Raw genomic sequence first — 24,664 nt, forward strand, 5'->3', positions numbered from 1 at the left:
GAAGAGTATAAAGAAAGTAGGAGTATACTTAAGAGGGAAATCAGGAGGGCAAAACGGGGACACGAGATAGCATTGGCGAATAGAATTAAGGAGAATCCAAAGGGTTTTTACAAATATATTAAGGACAAAAGGATAACTAGGGAGAGAATTGAGCCCCTCAAAGATCAGCAAGGTGGCCTTTGTGTGAAGCCACAGAAAATGGGGGAGATACTAAATGAATACTTTGCATCAGTATTTACTGTGGAAAGTATATGGAAGATATAGACTGTAGGGAAATAGATGATGACATCCTGCAAAATGTCCAGATTACAGAGGAGGAAGTGCTGGATGTCTTGAAACGGTTAAAGGTGGATAAATCCCCAGGACCTGATCAGATGTACCTGAGAACTCTGTGGGAAGCTAGAGAAGTGATTACTGGGCCTCTTGCTGAGATATTTGTATCATCGATAGTCACAGGTGAGGTGCCGGAAGACTGGAGGTTGGCAAATGTGGTGCCACTGTTTAAGAAGGGCAGTAAAGACAAGCCAGGGAACTATAGACTGGTGAGCCTGACCTTGGTGGTGGGCAAGTTGTTGGAGGGAATCCTGAGGGACAGGATGTACATGTATTTGGAAAGGCAAGGACTGATTCGGGATAGTCAACATGGCTTTCTGCATGGAAAATCATGTCTCACAAACTTGATTGAGTTTTTTGAAGAAGTGACAAAGAAGATTTATGAGGGCAGAGCAGTAGGTGTGATCTATATGGACTTCAGTAAGGCGTTCGACAAGGTTCCCCATGGGAGACTGATTAGCAAGGTTAGATCTCATGGAATACAGGGAGAACTAGCAATTTGGATACAGAAGTAGCTCAAAGGTAGAAGTCAGAGGGTGGTGGTGGAGGGTTGTTTTTCAGACTGGAGGCCTGTGACCAGTGGAGTGCCACAGGGATTGGTGCTCAGCCCTCCACTTTTTGTCATTTACATAAATGATTTGGATGCGAGCATAAGAGGTACAGTTAGTAAGTTTGCAGATGACACCAAAATTGGAGGTGTAGTGGACAGCGAAGAGGGTTACCTCAGATTACAACAGGATCTTGACCAGATGGGCCAATGGGCTGAGAAGTGGCAGATGGAGTTTAATTCAGATAAATGCGAGGTGCTGCATTTTGGGAAATCAAATCTTAGCGGGACTTATACACTTAATGGTAAGGTCCTAGGGAGTGTTGCTGAACAAAGAGACCTTGGAGTGCAGGTTCATAGCTCCTTGAAAGTGGAGTCGCAGGTAGATAGGATAGTGAAGAAGGCGTTTGGTATGCTTTCCTTTATTGGTCAGAGTATTGAGTACAGGAGTTGGGAGGTCATGTTGCGGCTGTACAGGACATTGGTTAGGCCACTGTTGAAAGATTGCGTGCAATTCTGGTCTCCTTCCTACCGGAAAGATGTTGTGAAACTTGAAAGGGTTCAGCGAAGATTTACAAGGATGTTGCCAGGGTTGGAGGATCTGAGCTACAGGGAGAGGCTGAACGGGCTGGGGCTGCTTTCCCTGGAGTGTCAGAGGCTGAGGGAGTTACCTTATAGAGGTTTACAAAATTATGAGGGGCATGGATAGGATAAATAGACAAAGTCTTTCCCTTGGGGTCGGGGAGTCCAGAACTAGAGGGAACAGGTTTAGGGTGAGAGGGGAAAGATATAAAAGAGACCTAAGGGGCAACCTTTTCACACAGAGGGTGGTACATGTATGGAATGAGCTGCCAGAGGATATGGTGGAGGCTGATAAAATTGCAACATGTAAGAGGCATTTGGATGGGTATATGAATCGGAAGGGTTTGGAGGGATATGGACCGGGTGCTGGCAGGTGGGACTAGATTGGGTTGGGATATCTGGTTGGCATGGACGGGTTGGACCGAAGGGTCTGTTTCTATGCTGTACATCTCTATGACTCTCTGATTCTCTAAAAATTTTCAAAGGTTTCCATTACCCTATCAGTTATTATAGACTCCAACAATTTTTCCACCTCAAATGCTAGGCTAATGGGCCTAGGGTTCCCTAGTTTTCTTCTTTTGCCTTTCTTTAAAAGCAGAGCGACATGTGCTCAGAGGGGTGACTCCTGTACCTAGAGAACTCTGAAAGATTATGGGCTATTTCATGGCACAACAACAACTCTCTGCAAATTCCCTACATATGCATGGTACATCGATGCTCATGCCCCTTCAGTCAGGGCTTACCAATCTCTAGGCAGACAGAAGGAGCTGGAAGCAGGCTGGCCAATATGTTTGAGTTCAGAGTTACTGTAACCTGGCATCAATGAGGATATGAAACTTAATTTTGTGGTCGCGATGTCTCACTTCGTACTTTGAAGGAAATAGCTGTCAGAGGACAACTGTGAAAATAGTTTTTTTTGGTACTGAATTAAATTTTAAAAAGCAGGTCAGCCTACAATATATAGTAATTACTTAGAGTGAACGCAGTTATTTCTTTTTGATTGCTTCTCAGCAGAGCATGATGCCCTTCTGTTTAGGTGAAGTAGCAATCAGCAGCTAACGACTGAATTGAGCTTCCCTGCATTCAGCTGATTGTGAGTGTTTCTGGTAAGAAAATACGGCATTGATCATTGTAGAAATGTACACCCCATTATTTGAAATACCAATAAAGGAGCAAAATTAAACTCCGTTCAGGCTGTCAGATTAAATGGGGAAGGAGGGAATGGGAAATTGCTGAATGCCCACATATTTTTTAGCAGGGACGAGACCTATTCAAAGTTGATATTGTGTTTTAGGTATGCTTGTTCACAGATGTATAAAGCTGGAAATTACTCTGCGTGTTGCATTTAATGTACACATGTTGTTAATGTTCTCCTCCAAGCCACATACCATCGTGGCTTGGAGATATAATATATTACATTACTCAGTATAGGCTTGCAACCTTCATTTGGGAATGGGAGTGGATGGATTTTGTTGCAGTAAACTGAACATATCAGCCGGTGGAAGAGAAGCAGCAGACGAAGGTGAGAAGCCACTCGAGATGCACATGTTGCTGGGTAAGTCCATCAGAGATTTGAGTTGGAATTATCTTTTTGAGACTAAGAATGGAGGTGGGCATAAAAATTTGAAGACTTTCTGCAGGCTTTTCTTGTGTGATTATACCCTTCTTGGATTCTTACTCAAGTATGCATGGATAAAATGTCACTTTTTTGGGGCAGGAACTTATAAAAATTGCCAGGTCCTTCAGGGTCCTAACATCAGGGCACTATATTGAAGAGGTGCTCAAATATCGTTTCATTCTCTGCTACCCAGGAGCACCATTTTAGCCTCTGCTCATGATCAACAACCAACCTCCACACCACCCCCACCCACAAAGGGACAGCATGATGGCTCAGTGGCTAGCACTGCTGCCTTACAGCACCAGGGATCCAAGTTCAATTCCACCCTTGAGTGACTGTACGCATGGAATTTGCACTGCGGGGGTTTTCTCCCACAGTCCAAAGATGTGCAGATTAGGTGGATTGGCCATGCTAATTGTCCATAATGACCAGGGAATGTGGAGGCTAGGGAAATGTTGGGTTTTAGGGATAAGGGTGGGTCTGGGTGAGATGCTCTTCAGAGGGTCAGTGTGGACTCGATGGGCCAAATGGCCTGCTCCCATACTGTAGGGATTCTATGATTCTATTCTCTGATTCAAAAAATGCAGCACCCCACTTCAGTGATGACTCCTCAGATGGTTCCCTGAAGCTGTTCAAGACAGAAGGGTAGGTCTTTTCCGTAGGAATGGCAACCTTTTGTTATTTTTAAAAAATATACATATCTTTTATATGTATATTTACTTTCAGTTCTGTACAGTAGCATATTTGACTCATTCCCAACAAACCAAAGGCATCTCTTACACCTATGAGATTAATTTACTTTCATTGAGGCACGTGGAGGGCTCAATAACTGAATTAACTTCAGCAGAAAGACCTTAGATAGTGGTCTTACTCCACTGTGCCTTGGCAGTAGCTTCCCCAAGCTTTAGTGGATCCCTCAGCACACAGTGCTGGACCTTGGGATGTGCCAGTCTGCAACACTCTGTCAAGGTCAATTTTTTTCTTCTGGAAAACCAACAAGTTTCAGGCAGACCAAAAGAGTGTCTTTCACCAAATTAATGGTCCTCCAGGTGCAGTCAATGTTTGTCTCTATTTGCGTCCTGGGAAACAGACCAAAGAGCACAGACTCCTGAATCATAGAGCTGTTCAGGACAAACCTGGACAAAAACTATGCATCTTTCTCCAAACTTCCTTTGCAAAGGTATTTTCCCCAATAGGAGATGTGTGACAGGCTCAACCCCCACCCACCCCCCCAACCTCAGCCACTTCCAGGATAGCATGTAGTGACACAGGGATGGCACTAAAGGCCATCCCAACCGACATAAAGATAGCTGAGACAGATACGATTGACAGATCATGTGGTCAGACCACATTTGGAGTACTTTGGCCCCATATCTCTGGAGCATGTTCAGAGGAGGTTCATGAGAATGGTCCCAGTAATGAAAAGCTTAACGTATGGGTTTGAGGACTATGGGTTTATACTGATAGAGTTTAGAAGGATGAGGGGGGATTTAATTGGAACATACAGAATACTGAATGGCCTGGACAAAGTGGATGTTGGGAAGATGTTTCCATTGATAGGAGAGACTGGGACCCAAGTGCACAGCCTTAAAGTAAAGGGAAGATCTTTTAGAATGGAGATAAGGAGAAACTTTGTTCAGCCAGAGAGTGGTGAATCTGTGGAATTCGTTGCCAAAGAAGGCTGTGGAGGCCAGGTCATTGAGCACGTTTAAGACTGAGATAGATAGGTTCTTGAGTATCAAGGGTTATGGGGAGAAAGCAGGAGAATGGGGTTGAGAAACTTCTAAGCCATGATTGAATGGCAGAGCATACTCAATGGGCTGAATTTCTGCTCCTATGTCTTATAGTCTTATGATCTTATGGACAAGGCCAGAAACTATCCATATTGCCTTAGCTATGGTCTCACTAATCCTTAGTAACATTGTGGTAAAACCTCATTGCTTTTATTTTCCATCCCCTTGCAATAAAAACCCATGTTCTATCATGCTGCAAGGTTATGCCCATATTATAAATGATTATATTACATTAAATTCATAAAAAAACAGTAATTTCTGAAAATGAGATGGAGATTAAAGAGATGCCCTATTGATTCAAGCCTATTGTGAGTCAATGCTAATGTTACCAGAGATCATCTGTGTAGACAATGAAACATCAGTTCTACGGTCAGCCGACAGGACCAGTTTATGATAAGAAATACTTTGTTGACACACATCTTGAGGGTACCCAGAAGTCAGTTGGTCTGAGAGTAAAAGAGATCACTAAGGGAAAAGGTGATCCCATGCCCAGAATCCTACCAACAAGCAGAGAAGCAAGGCTGTCCTTTTCCCTCATGATTTACAGGAACATATCAGACTGAACTTCATCTCAAATACAACAAAGCCTGAAATCAGTTGGTGCAAGGAATAAGCCACTATTAATGAATTGTCAAAAGCCTCCAACATTCATCTTCTTCCGTGATCAAGAAGAAATCATCAAGCCTTAATTATTTGTATCTTCTATCTCCAGAAAAACAGAACTGTCTTGAGTCTTTATTTGACAGTCACAACACTCAAGAGGTTAAAACAATTCTGTCAAATGCATTTTGTTGCAGTTAGATAAGAGGTGAAAAAATGAGGGATTGTGCTGCCATCTCTCTCTGGTGTCCATAACATTTCCTAATTAATAGATGGACCTGTCTAACAGGACTGTCTTTAGTCATTTCATAATGTGGAACTTGGATATTACTGAAAAGAAGATACATTTTGTCAAAGTTTTCAATTTGCATTCCTCGGGACAATTTGCAAATGTGGGGCTGTCGGTCAAACAGCATAAAGAGTATGAAAGTTTACTGGAGAGGATGTTAGTAGTAGCAGTCAAAAAAGTCCACAGGCAGAGCATAAAGGAGCAGGACGTAATATCAGGGCTCATGGGCAGGAAGGGTGATTGTAGGTGAAGTTTCATATCTGCATGGGAGGGGGAAATATGTGGAAATGGGCTGTCAGAGTAGTAAAGAAAAGATAGGCTACTTTGTAGAATTGGACAGGAGTAACTGGTTACCAGGTGGGGCCCAGTGCTTGGTGTCTACCATAAGCTGCATTCTCTGCCGCACTTTTTTGTTCTCTATCAGCAAAGTACCACTAGAAAATGGCTGGGGCACTGCCTGGGAGCGTAGAATCAATGGTTAATGGGCAAAAGCACAGGATCCATATTTGTTGGATGATAGGACTTTACAGCAACAAGTCCATGAAGCAGCCATTTGCAAAGACCAGCCACAGTTAACCTGCAATCATTTCATCACTCAGTTGCTATGCATGCAGAATGAAATGGTTTGGGGTCGGAAACTGGTCAAAAACAATTTACAATATGCCGTTGGTATAATGTTAAAGTTAGCAGCAATTAAGTTACATAAGGTCATTGCTGGCTGAAGAGGAACCATTTATTTGTCCAACTTCCAAGGTTCCTATGTGAGCCACATACTGTCACTTCAACACCTGTCATAAGAACATAAGAATGAAGAGATGGAGTAGGCAATTCAGCTCCTCGAGACTGTTTCGCCATTTGATATGATCATGGCAGATTTCATTACCGCCTCAACTCCACTTTTCTGCCAACTCTCCTTCACCCTTCAGCCCATTACTAATTAAAAGTCTGTCTATCTCCACCTTAGAAAGTCAACCTGTGTCTTTGGATCACCATCTGACAACATTACCATTACACCACCATCTACTCCTCATATCAGTGTAATGATGGTCCACACTGAATGCAGTGAGAAGTTGAGCATTTGATGTGGGTCTGATGATGTTGGAGCACTCGCAGATCCCTTCACCAGTTTACTGCACTTCCTGCAGCTGAATGTGGTGGTGGATGATGGAGACGTGTCTGTCATTATCCAGGTTAAGTATGGGGGACTTTGCTCAGTCCTCATCTATAGGGTACACCACTGATGGCTGTTCAGAGATCTCAGAAACTTGGTCATTCCTTCTGTTTCCATGTTAAATCATTCCACCTGCAGAACTTATGAACAGGAAGGTGTTACAGTCAATTAATGCTCAACTCACCTGTGACCACAATTATTATTTCCTGGAGGTCAGTGCCCTCTACACAGGCAGTTGCCATGAGTCTACATCCTTGAAAAACTACAGGAATCTTGTGTTTTTGAAGGTCCAGATGCCCGAGATGGCAGGTTACTGGGGGACAAGAGCTACCCACTGTGACCATGGCTGGTGACACCTTTGTCCAACTGCCTGATTAATGTGGAGTACAGGTTTAACGTCACTTGTGCTTTGACCAGGAGCCATGTTGGAGCAGACAATGGGGCTGCTAAACATGTGATTCCACTGCTTGGACAGTCAAGGGAAGAGTGTTGTCTGGGATAGTCTGGACAGGGCATACTGCATCAACTTGCCTTGCTGTGCTCTGCACAATTGGTGCAGGCAGTGAGGCAATGAGATAAGGAATCTGGGGTCTTCTAGGTGGGAGGAGAACAAGGATATTGTACAGCAGGAAGCTGTCCTAGTCCATGTCAGACATGAAAACCCAGACAGGACCTCAATGACACCCGTTTCAACAGATCAGAGTTTGGGTGCAGCAGACCATCATGATCATGAAGCCAAAATCTAGTTTGCATTGTTGGGGTAAATCTCAGGCTCTGCTCTTTATTTTTCACTTTTGCTCTTCATAGACAATAAGACAAAAGAGTAGAAATCAGCTATTCTGCCCATCAAGTTTGTTCTACCATTCAAAGAAATTGTGACTGATATGATAATCCTCAACTCTACTTTCCTGTCTTTTCCTCATAATAAAAAGAAATTTATGTTTCTGCAGATTGTGGTGTTCCCCTATTGTGCAATGACAAGCTGCAGGTCTACAGCAAGCTTGAACTTATGACAACAAACTTTCAAAGTTGGTGAGCCGACTGTGGCTGACAAAATAAGTTAATGATTTATTACATTAAAGGAGAAAGTTTTTAAAGATGCCATAAAAGTAGTCAGGCTGAGGACTAGGAGCATTGTAGAATTGCTCCAAGGAAAACCAAGGGATGAATCTTACATATACCTTCCTGGTGATAAGTTCTGCAGACAGAAAGATTTAACATGAGAACAGAAGGAATGAACAAGATTCTGAGATCTATGAACAGCAATCCGTGGTGTACCCTGTAAATAAGGACTGAGTATACTCTTCCAGACAGTGAGACATACTGAACCTGGATGATGACAACACTGACATAGAGAGGGGTTTCAAATGTGATGTAGCTGCGGACAGTTTGGATGTGTGGAGTGCTGGTTAAACTGTGACTAAGGTGAGAGAATAGGGTTGTATGTGAAAAGGAATGTCAGCTCTCTGATGCGGGCTTTAAAGTTTCAAAGCTGCTTTGCCATGGCATTGTTGGTGAAGGGCATTGCCAGATTGCCAATGCTTATTCAGGCACTCAGTGGCCTTTCAAAGAGGTCACAGGCAAAAGAGGTATGTAGCTTTCAGGGAATATTTGTTGTTTGTTAAGATATAGTAAGAAATGCCACCAGCCTAACAGCAAAATCCTTGACACAGCCTAGCTAAAAGAATGTAAATTTTAGCCCTTGGTCCTCCTTTGCTCAATTCTACAATGCTCCCAGTCCTCAGCCTTACTTTTTTTGGCAACTTTAAAAGTTTCCTCCTTTATTGTAATAAGTCATTAACTTGGTACATCAGCCACAGTTGGCTCACCAACTCAGAAAATTTCCTTTCACCAAGATCCTGCCAATTGCAAAGGCAGCACCACAATAGCATTTTCTTCTTCCAGTTCTCAGCTGGCAGATCAACTGAGTGTCAGGAAAACCCATAGCAGGTACAATTGAGGATGGATACTGATAATTGGGACTTGGGCATGGGATTGAGGTGAGGGGAGGGGCAAATGCAGCAGCAAAGCTAGCCACCAATAGCAGTACAGGTCCTCAATGGCTGAGGTAAGGACATCAGCTCTTGTTCTCCATAGAGAATGTAGTGTGAAGCACTAGGGTGCTGGAGGCATCATTCCATTGCCAAGTTTCGTAAATACTAGAAAATCCAGTTGTTACTTAATTTTAGTTTAGGCTCTGAATTGCACAATGTGAGTGAGATTTAAACATGATAATGAAATATCCAAGGCAGCATACATGCATATCTCACAGCCTGCCTTTAAAAATGACAGCAGTGTGTACCCAATGGGTTGAATGTTTTCCCTGAATTTTAGTTTTTAACAATCCCCCAATCCAATTTGGTTATTACAGGCTCTGACACCATTATCAGCACAGTCCCTAGATTCACAAATGACAGCTACTCAGAATCAAGGGTTTCTACTGAAGATTCTTATGTAACTGAAGAGTCCGATTCCCAACCAACATACCTTTGAGTTTGTGGAGCAGGTTGTCCCACAAGGAGTGCAGGATTTAATTTCTTTCCTTTTCTGCCGCAACTCTACTTCCATATTAACGTGATGTGACTCAACGTGTAATGTGGCTTGATTGACCAAGCATTTATCTAGTTCTTCTGTGTTGTTAATATATCAAGATCTCACTGCAGTACAAGAATTCAGTAACAACAACTGCACTGCACACTAGGATTTCTGTTAGCTTGTCTTTGTGGTCAATCACTCATTGCTGAACAAGGTGGAGTTGGAATACCTGACTGATTGGGTGTGGATTGATCTACGAATTTTGATTTGGCAACATTCAGGGTCAAATTGAGATGTTTGTATGAAGAATTGAAGGATCAAGAGAGACTTGCAAATCTGATGCAGAGTATATAATGACCCTACAGCTATCTGAATACTACTGATATCTATGGTGGTCAGTTTAGTTTTGGCATAGAGGTGACTGGAATGAAATAATATTCCATCGAGACATTATTTAATAATGACACCAGAGGGCAGTTAATCTTTGTTGAGATGAATAGCAAGTGTCTGACAAATTATAAATGTTGCAGGAGCATTCAGACAGCCTTGCCTGGTTTAGATTTCTGTTTCAGATCATCCACTCAAGCAAGTTGCAGTTAAACCGTTGTAAAGCAATTACAGGATTGTGGTGAAGTTTGCAGGATATTTGAATCTTTGGAGCACAGTCCATGGAGCCTCATGAATTACTGAGTCAAATCCTTTGAACAAGTCAATGAATATAATGAAGATTTCCTGTTGTTGCTTTTGGTAATTTTCCTGGATTAGTCTAGCAACAAGGAACATGTTGAAGATTTTTCTGGAAGGACGAAGGCCACAATTAGCTGCTTTGATCTTTATGATTATGATTGACATTTCAGTTAGCACTGTGGACCGTAGACAATTTTATTTCAAGCAAGGATTTAAAAGACATGAGCGTCAACATACAAAATTCTTAATGGGCTGAAGCTCTCAACAATAAATGGTCCCAATTTGTTCCAGGTACTTTTTCTTCAAGCTATTGAATTGATAGCAAATACCAAACATAGAAGTTACATTCTTCTGATCCTCCCAAAGCACAAAGATTTAATTGTATGGTTAGCAATGTAATTATTCAGTGAAGTTTTGTCAAATTACTATGACAAAATATAAAAATCCATTTATCAACTTCTTAATATTTAAATTACAACTTTGCAAATACACTAAGAGCTAATTCATTAATTTAAATGGAGCATCTTTTAATCACTTTAAATTATTTATATCTATATTATATAAGGTGAAATGTATTTTTATTCTAAGTATCTGCAGGTAGCAGATAGCCACCCTTCTGATTTTTTTCCAAAATATTATTGTACTAGTGTAAGATTTTGTGAGTGAACATCATTAGGCTTTATTGAACATAGCAATCCCTGAGTCGTAAACAGATTTTGTTCTGGAGTCCATTCTTAGGTTCATTTGAATGACAGTTGAAACACAATATAAAGGAGCTGTCTATAAGTATGAGAAATGTTCACATGATACATCTTTAAGATTACACCCAGTATGAGATCACATTCATAAGTACGAGTATTTGTTAGACATTTGTAAACCGAGGACATCCTGTATACATAGGAGGATAAGTCCTGGAGCCTTGCAAACCCAAATCCGCTTCCAAGTGATGTATCATCACTTCACACAGCTCCCATTGCACATGACCAATAGCTAAACTGAAGTGAAGGATAATTCCCTTTCCTTCACTTCTGCCTCCTCTCTTAAAGTTCTTTTACAGTATTCCTCTTTTTACCATCATGTAGCACTTTTAATCTACTCCCTGCCCTGTCAACCTATACAGATCTTGTGTGCTTGAGGAACTAATCTTCAACAGTATTTTCAGTTGAATTAAGAAATGTGTATGGTGTTTATGCTGTCTTGTCCTTTCCTTCAAGGGTTAACACTTTGGTGCAGTGGAATGACAACTACTAACAATGTGTGTTCTTTTCAGTGCGACCCACATGTTGATTCACCAAAGAAGATTCCAGAACTCAAATTATCACTTGGAAAGGAAAACAAGGCAGTGATATTCTCCCTCTCCTTTATATCTACTTTGTTCTCTGAGCGAGGGATGAATGTAAAAGACAAGATGAAAAAAAGACATTCTGAGCATTATGTTGGAGGTGAGGAAGTGAAGACATCTCTTCTCTTTCTAGGAATTTCTCTTTCTGTAGATATTGGTATCACTCCAATTCTTGTTGTGATGTAAGGCTGCTAGGGTGCTGGTAAGGACATTTCAGGAACCCCATTAGAAAGTAGGTCCATATCATTATGGACAACACAATAAATTTCAAAGCACGATCAGTCGAAAACATTTGTGTGGTACTGAGATTTGCATAGTTACGTGAAAGGACAATTTACTTCTAAAGCCAATTTCCATTATTAAGAAAGGATTTAAGATCCTTATTTTCTTTCTCTCTTTGAGAAAATAGAACATTGCTCACTAACTGTAGCAGAGAGTTTGTTTCAGCTCAGTGTTTACTGTACTTTTGGAGTTCTGGATGTTTCTGGAAATAAGAAGCTGTTTTCTCCATCAAAGTAACTCTATTATGTCACTTGGGTGAGAGGTTTTCCAAGAGCAAGAGTTTTGTACATCTTCTGTAGGCTTCTCTTGTTCAGCCTGCAAGGTTTGATCATGTTGTTTGACTGCTACGAGGTGGACTTTTAGTTCAATAGGTTTACTCACATAATTAGATTGTGCCAAATCTCATTGAGTTCTGAGTTGTTCAAGTTCATTCCCATGTTTAACTTTAAACTTTGCAAAGACATTCTGTATGCGTGTGATAATCTTGTCTTGTAGTCTTTGAGATCAATGTCAAATGCTTCCAATGTGTGCTGATTCTGTCACAGCCTCCGGCTGCCATGTGTACAAATGAACAATACCAGTACGCAGAATGTTAGCACAAGATGATTGCTTATTACCTACTTAAAGTTGCTTTATTTCCTCTTAGTGGGACTTTGCAGTGGATTGGAGGCTTTTTTTTCTGAACGTGATAAGCTCATATTGATACTCTTTGTGCATGATCTCAAAGATTTGTGTCCTAAATTGACTTCTGGAAGTGGGACACCATTTACACTATCTGAAGTTTCAATGGTCCTGAATTCATTTTGAAGCTTTGAGACCCCTTCTTTGTATGATTCAAGATCAGTTTCTAACTCCATAATTCTTGATATTCTCAGATTTTACAGCCATTTTACTGGCTGTAAAAAATTTTTGAATCCCAAGATAATTTTCCCAGCAGAGGTCTGGGATTTTTATTCAGGAAGGAACATCTTCATCTGCAGGCTACACAGTTGCTGCATTTCCTGGACAGATTCCTTGTAATAAGTAGACAACTTTACTTCCTTATTATCTCATGAATCCAGCAGTACAGGAATATCTGAAATGTCAGATTCAAGTAAATGAATGAGCCGTGAGCTGGCTTCAGTCTCTGGGACTACATTCTGAAAGAGAAAACAACTGTCTGGAATGCCATATGGTGGCTGGCCAGCATTTTATTTTGGGATTCCTTCACCCATCTTTATGAGTTTCCATTTCAAGAGAAGTGAAGGGTCTGCCCCATTCTCTTGCAATACTTTTGATGAAGTATCTTCAATGTTTGCTGACCAAAGGATGTCTAAAGCTCTACAGGATCTCCGCTTAATAAAGAATCATAATGGCTAGCAATTATGCAACCTCTTTTGCCATGGTAACAAAGTGTAACACATAACACTTTCTCTGATTCTAGTATTTCCATAGCCCCCACACAAAAAAAAGATGCATTTACTGTGGAATCCAGTTTAAAACTAGTTTCCCTGCTTTAATCTGTGCACTCTAAAATTTGTCTTGCTAGTCTGTATCATCAAGGAAGTTGAATTCTAGCTATGCCTCTGACATATTCTCCCAGGAATATTCATTCTCCCCTTCTCCTTATCATGCTGCTGGGGTCTCGCTGACTGTAGTGGACTGTGTTTAATTTTCCATGCTGCCTCTGCTATCTCTCTTTGCACTCCCTTAAAAAAACTGGCCAGGTGGGGTTCATATTCTCGGGAGCTCTTTCAGAGTCATAAAGGTCACAGCACAGAGAAAAAGCCCTTCAGTCCATTGAATCTGTCCTGGTCAAAACGATTACCCAACTGTTTTAATCCTCTTTTCCTTTGTGGCTTGTGCAGCAACATGCTCCTTTGCACCAGCAGAAGTAAATACAAGGTAGGGGTTCATTCAATCCTACACCTTAGCTCAACCTCGTTTCCTCTCCCTTTCTTGGTTATCGGGCCTTGGGGCTAGTCTATATCTTTTGCTCTTTAACACTGGTTTTTAACCAGAAAGGGAAAATAAGTATCAGTTAGTATTGTTATTTAGGACTTTCTAATGGCCATCCATAATAATTACTCACATAAATACAGAATTTCTCTAGAAACTCAGCAGATCTGACAGCATCCATGGAAAGGAAGAGAGTTAATGTTTTGAGTCCAGTGACCCTTTTAAGCAATTTCTGTTTTTGTTGCAGATTTTCGCAGTTCTTTGTTTAATCCTACTATTCACTCAATTTTTAAAACTTATTGGTTCATTGCATGAACAGTTTGTTTTGATCAGCAAATTCTTTATGCTTTTTCATAGCTCAGACTTCATTTTGAAACTCCTGCTTGATGCTGTGCTGCACCTTTTCTTAATAACATTTTCAGTAAACTATCTATTTATTGACCATCTATTAGAAAACAATATAAGTCAGCCTTGAATAATTTCAATGACCCAGGCTTCATGGTTTTCTTGGGGAGAGAATTCCACAGATTAACAACCCTCTGAGAGAAAAGAAACTCCTCATTTCCATCTTGAATGGGAGAACTCTTATTCTGAAACTGTGTCAGCGAGATCTGGTCTCCCCAGCAGAGAATCATCTGACCAGTACCCACCCTATCAAGTCGCTTTAGGATTTTTTGCCTTCCAATAAGGTCATCTCTCATTCTTGTAGAATGAAACTTGGGGTTGTATTGAGGTGAGTGTGTGGCCACTATTGGCCACAATTCATATCAATGATTCAGAACAAGGAGGAAAAGCATGGAATTTTGAAATTTGCAGATAGCAAGTATTTGGTGGAGAATAATTAACACTGAAGAAGGCTACAACAAAGAACAAGGAGATTTTAATAGACTTGCAGAATTAGCCCTTAAATTCTAAATAGCCAAGCAAAGGTAAGAAAGAGCAGTTCTTATGTAAGAAAGACACAACTGATGGTGATTTAATCTGATGGTCACCATGCTTCAGATCAAGGGAGAGACAGAGAATGGAAGTCCATCATGGTATCCTGAGCTGGTGTGGGAACTGAACCCATACAGTTGGCATTACTCTGCAAACCAGCTGTCCAGGCAACTGACCCCCATGGAGATAAGAATGAGGTATTAAATCACAAATTAGTTTGTAAATAATAATCTCAGTGGTGTGGAAAAGTAACAGGGAACTGGAAGTACAAATACACACGTTAATGAGACCTTAAAAGAAACCAACTAATCACTCAGTTTATTTCTAGAATGATAGAATTGAAAAGTAGTGAGATTAAACAAAATTTGTATACAGCCTTAGTTAAAGCACTTGGAATACTAGTACAGTTTCAATCTACAATATAAAGAATATACCTACCAACCTGGACTTTCTCCAACCATCTTGCAATTTTGCCTTTAAACATAAATTCCAAACCTTCCAGGAATATGCTTTATCACTAATATCTTGGTGTCTCAGCAATTTCTTTTATTGTGTATACATCAGGCTCAAGGCCTGCACTCACTACTGTCATTAAGATATCTGGGGTGTTGGGAATACATAACAACTTCACAGACTATGTGAAAAACTGGAAGATATTGAACTGTTTGGGTACTTCCTGGATTGACACAGAATTTTACTTTGTAGTTACTTGGAAAATTAGATCAACAGCTATTTACACAAAGTCAAATGACTTTGGCGATAAAGTCAAATCTTTTTGGGTGGTAAGAAATTGAACTTCTGGCCCATAATTGCAAGAAAACCTGGCTTTGGAAAAGTTTTTGGAGGACTCTATGCTACTGGTTGCTTTCAGGACTTTGGGCAGAATCTTAAAAGGTCCTGAACAATGTAGGCTGTGCTGAGAAATCTGGGAGAATCACATGGCTTTTCTCAATGCCAATGTCAATGTCTCAACTAGCTGCATTTTCCAATTAAGTTCCGGACGTGGAGATGAGATTCTCACTAGGCAGCAGCGAAAGTCCTATTAATGGGATTATTGCTTGTTATCAGTCTGCTAATTAACTGCATATCTTGTGTCATTAATATACAACTCTTTATCCTATCATCCACCATGAGGAAAATAGATGCCAAGAATTCTTGACATGTGGGGACTTGGCAACTTCTGCTCACTGCTTGTTCCTCCAGAGTAGCATCTTGGGGATATGGCAACAACATCTGAGCAAGGGCACTAGGGCATGAGTTGCATTCACCCCATCCCTACCCATCTTTAGATACTGATGTCTGACATCCTCTTAGGACCGGGCAGAAGTGAGGACTGCAGATGCTGGAGATTAAAGGCGAGAGTGTGGTGCTGGAAAAACACAGCAGGTCAGGCAGCATCCAAGGAGCAGTAAAAAATCCTGATGAAGGGCTTTTGCCCAAAATGTCGACTTTTCTGCTCCTCTGATGCTGCCTGACCTGCTGTGTTTTTCAGCACCACACTCTCAATTCTCTCAGGACTGTTTGATACCTTCAGCACTTTAAAGTTACGCTTTTGAATGGACAGCACAGCCCACCATGAGTTTACCTGATTGCTGACAGTCTCTGTGCCTTGCCTTGTCTTGCCCCCAGACCCACAGCCAGAGTTGCCAGGGTCACAGTACTTCTGTCTTGCCAGTTGTGAGGAAGAATAAACAGGAGATCATCAATTTAAAATGTCTCTAAGAAATCAAAAAGGGGAATTGAAGACAAACTTCCTTATGAGTGATCAGCAAAAAGGTACAACTTGCTAGTACAGGGATGGTTGTTTCAAATACTCTAAATGCATTCCACAGGAAATTATCTAATCATCTGAGGAGGAAGGCTGAAGAGTTATGCTTATAGAGTTCAATAATACAATTTGGAAAGAGGCTTGAGTGTAAAGTAAACACTGGAATGAACTGGTTGGGCTGAATGGCTTGTTACCATACTGTATAATCTATTTGATTTTATATAATGTCTCTCACAGGTAAAGCCTGAAAGTTATCCTTACCACTTCTTAATCTTTCTCGTACAGTACAGCAATATTATTTACAACCTATATCTGACTTGTCACAGAGTGGTGTTTCTTTATTTTAATTGTGTATTGTTCTCTTCCATCTAAACATTAAAATGTAGGTTTCCAAAATGCTTGTTAAAAAGCTCTTTACGAGAAAGGGCAGTTAATATAAAAAGAACACTTGTGGCCTGTTCCAAGGAAATATTCAAGTTAATAAATTTGCTGTATTAGATACCAGTATGTTTTCAAAGTTATCGCTCCAGCAACCCTTGTAAATCAAAGCTCAAGATTAATTTACAATTGTGCTCCCCACCCCACCACCTCCTTACCCCCCTACACACAGACAGTATGAACTACTCTAACTGGATTATAGGAAAGATCCTTGTGGCCTTTATGGATTGTTCACAATCTGCACTGCTCTTTAACTTGAATCCATTATATTAACTCTCATGTTATAACTCACAGTTGCTAAAACTAGCCTTTATCATACTATTATACTGCTTTTAATTTTAGATAGGTCACATATACAATTTGACAGTAATAAATAAATGAAAAACCAATATTATAAACATTTCTACATTTATGTTCCGGACAGTCTTACTGCCTGTGAGAGTCTGGCCTCACTTTTGTCTGATTGACTCGCCGTTGCACTTTTGTACACTGACAAGTTAAAACCACTTCCCTGACAGTCACTGCTGTTGCGGTTTTATACAGGTTTGTGTAATTCTCCTGGCTGAAAATGAACATCAGAAGTTCCTGTCAGAGAGAGAAAAAAAACCTGCAGATCACAATCATTTCAGGGAAATAAGCATGATAAAAACATGAAGACCTAAGTGGCCCTGTGAATTTTTAATCTTACTCATAATATTCCAAAAATTGTTCATGTGGAGCACGTCTGGAAATGAAGACTGTCTCAGTCAAGTGGAATAAAAGTGAGGCCTGAGTGATTCTTTCCTTTTTGACAGAAGCCAGCCTGCTTCCTTGTAAGTTTGGCAGGAAACTTGCACATTTTAGCAAACAATGAATGATTAAAGCAAGATAATTTCACACACTCACACATAAAAACTGCTTCATGGTATAAATTTACAGCATAAACTAATCAAAAATATTATTTGTTTCAGTTTCCAAGCATTTTATTCTTTCCATTGAGTCAGCTACATCACTGCTTAAAAATAGCTGACTATCAGATTTCAAAATCTAGTGCTGTTTTGCAGATTTCACAACATCTTGTTCAATTCACCTGGTCTTAAATCAATTTTTAGTTGAATGGCTGAACAATAATTCTGTTGATTTATTTATACACAGGATGCATTTGCTATGTTCGTTCATTTTTGGGATGGGAAGATTGTTTGCAGTATGGTGGTTAATTCCTTCCGTGCTACCACCACAAGCTAAAGTGGAATGTACTTTAAGATTATGTTTGAACACCATACACAGAGTGTGCATTTCTCCAGCTGTTTGCGGGCATGCTTACCTGCAATTTTCCATAAATAAAACCTGTTCAATAATTCAGCAACTCTATTGAAGAACTATTGTTTTAAAATTCCCATTTCTATTCTGAGTTGCCCACAGGAGCTTTCAATGTGTTTTCTCCAAAATGGCTGAATTTGTGTCAAAAGGGTTCCTGTTAAACTTTGCAAGTATCAGTTTCCACACAATTGACTGTTTTCCATATAAAGCAGTTAAGTTTCAACTAACAATTGTTTTTGAAACTATTTTCAATATTTACATTAAATTACTTTTTATCCATTTCTCATGAAAATTTCTCTCACACTCAATCCAGTGAGCATTATTTATACAGAGAGCCCAGAAGGCTAACAAGAAATTAGGAAAAATTTGGTTAATTGATCTTTATTTCAAGGAGAATGGAGGATTCAAGGAGAATGTAAGGAAGTTTTGCTTCAAATATACAGCGTTCCGGGACACCTCCACTGGCATTCCTCAGGCCCAACCATCTTTAACAGCTTCATCAATGACCTTTTCTCCTTCAGAAGGTCAGAAGAGAGGATGTTGATTGCACAATGTTTAATATTTGTGACTCATAAGATGTGATACAATACATGTTCAAATGCAGCTAGATCAAGGCAACATCCAGGTTTGAGCTGATAGGTGTCAAGTAACATTTATGCCACACAAATGCCAACAATAAACATATCCAAAAATAGATCATCTAAATATCACCTCTTAGCATTCAATGGCATTGCTATCATTGTATCTCCCACTATCAGCATCCAGGGATTACCATTGCCCAGATATTGAACTGGACAAGCATATTCATACTGCAGCTAGAAGCACAGGCCAATAACTAAGAATCCTGCAGTGAGTAACTCATCTTCTGCCTCCCTATTTAATATTGGCAAAGCATTTGTCAGGATTATAATGGAATACTCCACACTTCCCTGGATGAATTCACCTCCAAAAACACACAAGAAACTTGATACTGTTCAGGACAAAGCAATCCGCTTGATTGGCACTGTTTCCACCAATCTATTACTTTGAGCCTGCTCTGCCATTCCTCATGATCATGGCTGATCATCTAACTCAATAGCTTCATCCTGCTTTCTCCCCATAACCTTTGATCTCATTCACCCCAAGTACTATATCTAGCCAGCTGTTGAATACTGCAAGTCCTGAGAAATATCATCCAGAAATTTACCCATCTACTACTTTCGTCACTCTTGGAAACATTCAATCAGATTTGGCAGGTATGACTGACTTGTTACAAATCCACAGTGGCTATTCTGATCGGTTGTAAATTTTCATGGTGTTCAGCCACCCTGGGCTGGTTAAGCTGCAAATGGATTGCAAACACTCCTGAGAAAACAATTTTCTTCTGTCTTGCTGAACTTAACACATAAAGAGGTCACATGAAAATGGTGTAAGACAACCTCTGGGCATTGGGGTCACCGTTATTTGCTGTATTTTGATGCACGAGTAGGAATTTTAACAAGTTTTAATAAAAAAAAACTTGTTGGAGAGTTCATGACTATTGATTTGTTGTAAGGCTCTGCCTTCCAAGGTAAGTTAACCGTTACATTGGCGAACACTAAATCCTGAAACACATTAAAGGATATTTTCCCATTGTAGAAAGTGCTTGAGTGCACTTAAAGATCTGGATAAATGTATTGGTACATTCACTTTGTCATGTTTGGAATTGACATTTAAATATATAGATTGCTTTGACTTTGAAACAAAAACGTTTTTGAAAAAAAAAATTCTGAATGCCTGTTCCCCTCCAATTATTGACAGAAAATATCATTTTTACATACAGAGGACACTTGTTCTTTTAATTTTATGTTCTTCCAGGTGGATTGATAACTGTGGTTATAATGAATGTTTGGCTGAGTTCCAAAAGCTCATGGAGTGCTCATTATTCTGCTTAAATATATGCAGAGATGAAACAATCCAGATTATGTGTGTAATGTAGCATTATTCAGTGTTCCAAAATATTCTGAATCAATGCAACCTTTGAGTGGTTTCAAATTATATGCTTATACAATTTGATGGTCACTTACAGCATTAACATTCTTTTCAAAGCAGGTTTTTACACTGTCAATGACAGACCTTTGAATGAGTTTTATTACAATGTCACTTATCTTTTTTACAACTGAATTTAAGATAATTCTCATTGCCATTGCATGGCTCCAGAGGATCATACATATTAGGTACTGTATAAGTAGATATACAGAGACGTGGCTTCAAGTGGACATGGCCTGGGAAATGAATTTTCAAGGCTACACGTGCGATTGTAAGGACAGACTGACGGGCAGAGAGGGTGGGGTGGCCTTGTTGGTAAGGGAGGATATTCAGTCCCTTGCGTGGGGGGACCTACAGTCAGGGGATGTAGAATCAATGTGGATAGAGCTGCTAAATACTAAGGGTAAAAAGACCCTCTTGGGAGTCATCCAGAGGATTACTAAGAAGGAAATACGCAGAGGAAAAATGAGATACAAAGGTAAATTGGCCAATAATATAAAGGAGGATAGTAAAAGGTTTTTTAGGTATGTGCAAGGCAAAAAAATGGTTAGGACTAAAATTGGGCCCTTGAAGACAGAAACAGGGGAATATATTACGGGGAACAAAGAAATGGCAGAGGAATTAAATGAGTACTTCAGATCTGTGGTCACTGGGAAAGACACAAGCAATCTCCCTGAGGTAACAGTGGCTGAAGGACCTGAACTTAAGGGAATTTATATTTGCCAGGATTTGGTGTTGGAGAGACTGTTAGGTCTGAAGGTTGATAAGTCTCCGGGGCCTGATGGTCTGCATCCCAGGGTACTGAAGGAGGTGGCTCGGGAAATTGTGGATGCGTTGGTGATTATTTTCCAGAGTTCGATAGATTCGGGGTCGGTTCCTGAGGATTGGAGGGTGGCTAATGTTATACCACTTTTTAAGAAAGGTGGGAGAGAGAAAGCAGGAAATTATAGACCAGTTAGTCTGACCTCAGTGGTGGGAAAGATGCTGGAGTCTATTATAAAGGATGAAATTACGGCACATCTGGATAGTAGTAACAGGATAGGACAGAGTCAGCATGGATTTATGAAGGGGAAATCATGCTTGACTAATCTTCTTGAATTTTTTGAGGATGTAACTCTGAAGGTGGACGAGGGAGATCCAGTGGATGTAGTGTACCTGGACCTTCAGAAAGCTTTTGATAAAGTCCCACACAGGAGGTTAGTGAGTAAAATTAGGGCGCATGGTATTGGGGGCAAAGTACTAGATTGGATTGAAAATTGGTTGGCTGATAGGAAACAAAGGATAGTGATAAACGGCTCCATTTCGGAATGACAGGCAGTGACAAGTGGGATACCGCAGGGATCCGTGCTGGGACCGCAGCTTTTTACAATATATGTTCATGATATAGAAGATGGTATCAGCAATAATATTAGCAAATTTGCTGATGATACAAAGCTGGGTGGCAGGGTGAAATGTGATGAGGATGTTAGGAGATTACAGGGTGACCTGAACAAGTTAGGTGAGTGGGCAGATGCATGGCAGATGCAGTTTAATGTGGATAAATGTATGGTTATCCACTTTGGTGGCAAGAACAGGAAGGCAGATGGAATCAAGTTAGGTAAATGGGCAGTACAGAGAGATCTGGGTGTTCTTGTACACCAGTCAATGAAGGCAAGCATGCAGGTACAGCAGGTAGTGAAGAAGGCTAATAGCATGCTGGCCTTCATAACAAGAGGAATTGAGTATAGAAGCAAAGAGGTGCTTCTGCAGCTGTACAGGGCCCTGGTGAGACCACACCTGTAGTACTATGTGCAGTTCTGGTCTCCAAATCTGAGGAAAGACATTCTGGCTATTGAGGGAGTGCAGTGTAGGTTCACTAAGTCAATTCCTGGAATGGCGGGATTACCTTACACTGAAAGACTGAAGCGACTGGGCTTGTATACCCTTGAGTTTAGAAGACTGAGAGGGGATCTGATTGAGCCGTATAAGATTATGAAAGGATTGGACACTTTGGCAGCAGGAAACATGTTTCTGCTGATGGGTGAGTGCCGAACCAGAGGACACAGCTTAAAAATACGGGGTAGACCATTTAGGACAGAGCTCAGGAGAAACGTCTTCACCCAGAGAGTGGTGGCTGTGTGGAATGCTCTGCCCCAGAGGGCAGTGGAGGCCCAGTCTCTGGATTCATTTAAGAAAGAGTTGGATAGAGCTCTCAAAGATAGTGGAATCAAGGGTTATGGAGATAAAGCAGGAACAGGATACTGATTAGGAATGATCAGCCATGATCATGTTGAATGGGCGGTGCAGGCTCGAAGGGCTGAATGGCCTACTCCTGCACCTATTGTCTATATGCAGGTGACATGGAGGGAGACGGGAAGAATCTGCAGGCCTGGGTGGCGAAAGGTGAGTGAGAGGCTGAAGTTTTCAAGACTTACATATTGTTTCTGACCACATTCCTTTTCTTAATATTAAAATAAGAATAAACATTGATTAGGATATTCCTTACACATTTCTTTTCTTATTCAGCTTTTGTTGCTTTTACAATCTGTTATCTTTTGCTATTTTTTGTATATTCCTCATTTAGAATCATGGAATGCTGGCTCTCTGCACAAGAAGCTCTGTTCATCCCTCTCCTGCTTTCTTTCCCCATTCCCCTGCATTTTCTTTTGCTCCTCAAGTACTGATCCAATACCCTTTTAAAAGCCACAATTGAATCTGCCAATTACATGGAATGGAAGAACACATTCCTGATTCCAAGCACTTGCTGCAGAAAATTTTTTTCTTCATGTTATTGTTAGTCCTTTTACCATTTACCTTTTGCCAGTGACCTTTGGTTCTTGACACTTCCAGTAGGGCGACATGGTGGCTCAGTGGTTAGCACAGCTGCCTCACAGAACCAGGAACCTGGGTTCAATTCCAGGCTTGGGTGAGTGTCTGTGTGGAGCTTGCACATTCTCCCCATGTCTATATGGGTTTCCTCTGGGTGGTCTGGTTTCCTGCCACAGTCCAAAGATGTGCAAATCAGATGAATTAGCCTGATTTGTCTAAATCACCCTTAGTGTTAGGTACATTAGTCAAGGGTAAATGTAGGTTAGGGGAATGGGTCTAGGTGGGTTACTCTTTGAGGGCAGGTGTGGACTTGTTGGGCCAAATGACCTGTTTCCTCACTGTAGGGATTCTAACCAATGGGAAGATTTTCCCTCTATTTACTCTGTCTGGAGTCTGCTCTAAATCTATGCCCGTTATCATAGTGATATGGTCACACTATCCTTGGTCTGAAGGCAGAACTTCAGGCAGTTCCACAAGGACTGTCCAGTAGTCATTCCTACCAATATTGTCACAGATAGAGGCCCCTGGATTGGAAAGAATGTGGTCTTATTGGTTTTCCCTCATGCTGTTCTCTCACCACTTGTCACAGACCAAGTCAGACAGGTACGGTCTTCAGTACTTGGCTAGCTCAGTCAGTGGTGATGCTATCAAACCACTCTTGGTGCTAATCATTAATGACCCCTTCCACTACCCTTTTCAAAGTATTATCTTTGTTGCCACCTCCCTCAGTTTTTCTTCCAAGTGACTTTCAATTGAGAAGAATCCTAATTTATTACCTAAAGGATAACCATATGTGGTAATCAGCTGGAGATTTCTTTGTCATTTTTTGCACTAATGTTATGAGATCTCATGGAATTTGAGGTCAATGTTGAGAACTTCCAGGACCACTGTATACTCCTGTGTCACCACCCCTCATAGCTCTGTCAATGGGACAGGGCATAACCAGATTTGAAGGTAGAGGAAGCCTAGGACAATATCTCGGAAATTGGCTGTATGGAGTAAAATGATGCTGACATGATAATGTCAAACTGTATTTAGAAGAGTCAATGGGACAGATTTCCTAGTTTTGGCACAAATCCCCTGACGTTAGTGAACAGGACTTTGCAGCGTTGTGTGCCTTTGTCGTGTTTAGTGTCTGGGTTAATACTGGCAGTGCAAGTTTAAATGTGAATGATTTGTGATGTGCTTGGCACATTGGAAATTAGGGTACTGGAGAAGGTTATTCTAGGTTGACAACTGACAGTCATTGTCTCCAGAAGTCAAGATTATTTCCTTTCAAAGATTTAGGGCACACATAATCACTTATATATTTTGAGTCATGAATCTTGCTTGTAAACCATGCATTTGCATAATGGTTTTTATGCAACGGTTGCATTCCATTTGCATGCTTTTAGAATAATGTCTTCCTGTCAATGTAGAACATGGAATTATACACCAATACATTAATGGCTAAATGCATACAATTATTTATGCTGTGTATTCTAACAAAGTTATAATTACAAAGAAAAAATGCAACTGAGAAAAAGTCTATGCAGCTACTTTCTGGTTGAAATAAGCCTTTTCTCCCTAGTTTATGTGATGGTTCGGAGCAAATAATTTAATAGCACAAATGACTCACAAAGATGGCTTAAAGCACCCAGTGGTATGGAAGTTAAGTCCTGTGGTGATGTTTGTTATGACTGATAGTTTGT

At 40.5% G+C, this 24,664-nt stretch overlaps 1 long non-coding RNA gene across 1 annotated transcript; it reads left to right on the forward strand.

Moving 5' to 3' along the window:
* The first annotated feature begins 2,416 nt into the window (after nt 1-2,416).
* LOC122549898 (uncharacterized) lies at nt 2,417-19,621 on the forward strand. Its single transcript, XR_015757197.1, has 4 exons — nt 2,417-2,568; nt 2,894-3,017; nt 11,426-11,597; nt 17,994-19,621. It is a non-coding gene; the product is annotated as an uncharacterized LOC122549898 (long non-coding RNA).
* Nucleotides 19,622-24,664: the final 5,043 nt, after the last annotated feature.

The sequence above is a fragment of the Chiloscyllium plagiosum genome, unplaced genomic scaffold (assembly GCF_037043375.1).
Source record: "Chiloscyllium plagiosum isolate Xiang-an unplaced genomic scaffold, Cpla_swu_hap1 HiC_scaffold_5, whole genome shotgun sequence".
Lineage (NCBI taxonomy): Eukaryota > Metazoa > Chordata > Chondrichthyes > Orectolobiformes > Hemiscylliidae > Chiloscyllium > Chiloscyllium plagiosum.